The sequence below is a fragment of the Alligator sinensis genome, unplaced genomic scaffold, assembly GCF_000455745.1.
Source record: "Alligator sinensis unplaced genomic scaffold, ASM45574v1 scaffold1660_1, whole genome shotgun sequence".
In the NCBI taxonomy this organism is placed as follows: Eukaryota; Metazoa; Chordata; order Crocodylia; family Alligatoridae; genus Alligator; species Alligator sinensis.
In genome coordinates this window covers 282,572-285,332 of record NW_005843061.1, presented here as the reverse complement: position 1 = coordinate 285,332, position 2,761 = coordinate 282,572, and the positions used below count along the sequence as shown (strand labels likewise).

General features: G+C 66.1%; 1 protein-coding gene across 1 annotated transcript in view; it reads right to left on the bottom strand.

Moving 5' to 3' along the window:
* The window catches only part of AGAP3 (ArfGAP with GTPase domain, ankyrin repeat and PH domain 3), a 97,058-nt gene that overhangs the window by 12,113 nt on the left and 82,184 nt on the right, over positions 1-2,761 (bottom strand). The window lies entirely within an intron of this gene.

Below are 2,761 nucleotides of genomic sequence, written 5' to 3'. Positions count from 1 at the left end.
CCCGCCCGCCTTGGGCCCCGGCTCTGGGGTGCTGCGGGAGGCACCGCTGCTGGGGGGCTGCGGCCCTCCACCGGCCACAGTGCCCCGCTACCCCGGACGCACGCGGCCGCCTCCTGCTCCGGGAGGGGCCAGGGTTGCCGCACAGGCGCCCGCGCAGGATGGTCTCCATAGGCTCCCGGTACGGTGCTGAAGAAGCCGCATCCCCAGCAGCAACGCACCAAATTTATCCTCAATCACACTGTTCCTTACAATTAATAGCAGAATTAGAAACAATCAGGGAGCTGCCTAATTACTGTCAATTAGAGCGCGCTAATCAAGCTCCGATCACACACACACACGCTGCCGCTGCACTCACCATTAAATGTCAAATTTCATTAGAGACCAGCAACAAAATCAAAAGCCTGACATTCAATTTCAGCGGCGCACACGGCGCAGGCTTCCAATCAGCATAAAAATGCAGACTCCGGGGAAGGCAGCGCGGGGCGCGAGTCGCTCCACTGTTAACCCTCTCCAAAAGGCGCCCCCGCCTCGCCTGCCCCGGCTGCCCACACGGGCTGGGCCATGCCCCTGCCCCTGCCCCAGGTCCCGATCCCGATTTCCACGTGCCGCAGTGGCTGGAAGCTGGAGGCAGGCAGCAGGAGGGACCCAGGACTCCTGTTAGCAAGAGGCAGCATCTGGGCAGGATTCGAGGGAGCTGGATCCTGCTGGTGGCTCTGCCCGGGACCCCACACTGCTCCCCGTCCCCTCTCTCACACCCCACCCCACGCAGGCCGCGCTCCCTGGGGCTCGGGCTGTGGCTCCTGACCTGTGTGCAGGGCCCTTGGCAAGGTGGAAGGGGTGGTGGGGCCATGTCCTGATGGGAAAGAGGCCTGGGGAGCACGCCTGTGCTGCTGGGACACCTTGCCCTATTCCCCCGGGGAAAGGGCAGGGGCTGGGTAAGACCTTCCCTGTCTCTGGCCCTGCCACGGAGGCAGGTGCTGGCTGCACGGTCCTGCTACCACCGCCGGGGCAAGTCATTCGCCCGGCTGAGAGTCACGGGTACGGACAGCACAGGGTGCCAGGACGGCTCGGCGAGGCAGCTCCTCGTTGGATCCGAACTCATCGGCTGTCCTTGCTGCCGTAGCCGGCTCACACAGTGCCAGGATGCCGAGCCAGAGCCCCCGGCACGGCATAGCCAGGCATAAGGGAGTGGGGACACAGCCCTATACTGCACGTCACTCGCACCCAGTGCAAAAACTGCCTTGGAAAACATCACAGGTAAAAGCCACACCGGGGTAAGCATGTGTCTGCATTATCCTGGGGTAACTGCCTCTGCCAGGGGGTTTTACTGACAGCGGGCTGCCCCTTGCGACCTGGCCAGTGCTGGGGACTGCCCCTCCCCTGCTCCCCCAGGACGCAGCCTCCTGGGAAAGATGCTGCACGAGCATCACGGGTGCAGCATCGTTTGTTTGGCATCCCGGGATAAAGTACAAACCAGGGCACAACAGCTGCCTGTCCAAGCCCACTCACACCAAGCGGAGCAGCTGTCCAGGTGTGCAAGCTTGCCCCGAGCTGCTCGTGGCTGTGAACTGCTTGGCCCCTTGGCTGTCCTGCCGCTCTGAGCCGGGAGGCTCCAGGGACTCGCTGCTCTGCATTTATGCAGCCCCAGCACCTGCTCCTGCACCTACAGACCTGGGGCAGGGGCCTCCGAGCCACCTTGGCTGTGCTCTGGCCCCCCTTGCCGGCGGTCATGCTCTGACCCAGCACTGCATCGGGCCTGGGGGCCGGCATCCCGGATGTCAGGTTCCCTCCCTACCTCGTCTCCCGTAGCTCGCAGCGGCCCTGGCCGTGGGGCAACTCTGCAGAAGATTAGCCCCTTCCCTGCTGGCGTCCCCGTGAACGCACCCGGCGTGGGCAGAGCCAGAGGCGCCGGCAGGGAGGGGGGTCATAGACAGAGGGTCCAGCCCTTCCCCGGGCGTCTCTCATTCTGGTGTGAGGAGCTGGGGCCAGGAGCTGAGAGCCCCCCATGGCGCTCCTGGGGCTGGCGCCCGCCTGCCCACCCGGGGACCTTGCTGAGAGCAGCCAGGCAAGCGGTGCCTGCGGCGCCTGCAGCGCGCTCCACCCGCCGTGGCACGGGACAGCCCCAGCCACACGTGCCCCCTTTGCATCCGGCCCTGGGTGACGGCACGTGGAGCAGGAGCTGCCAACCCACAGCACTTCCCTGTCCCATGTGTCATGGCCACGACTGGGGGCATGGTCCTGGATGCCAGTGCCACGCACAGCCACTGCCACTGAGCCCCCGGCCCGATGGGGGCACGGACAGCACTAGGCTGAGCAGCGCTGGGGCCTGGGAGACCCCAGACCCACATTCAGAGGCCATGGCATGGGCAGGGGATGCAGCGTCTCAAGCACTCTTGCACTGTGCGAGCGCAGCCCCCGGCCCACGTGAGCTCACGAGACCTCCCTGCCCTGTGCGAGCACATAGCGTGCCATGCCCTGTGCGAGCGCACCATCAGAGGAGCAGGGCTGAAGGGACCGGCAGAGGTCATCTTGTGTGACCCACAGTGTCGCACGCCCCGTGCGAGCGCACACACCTCGCTGCTGCAGCCGGCACGGGGAAACGTGCTGTTGGGGCTGGGAGCTGCCTCAGGGTCCCCCGTGCCGGCAGGGTGGGACCGGACGGGGCAGGGCTTGAGCCAGGACCCGCTGGGGCAGGGGTGCGATGCCAGCCCTGCTCTCGTCCCTGCGCTGGCTCCTCCAGAACCAGAGCCGGAGCCGGAGC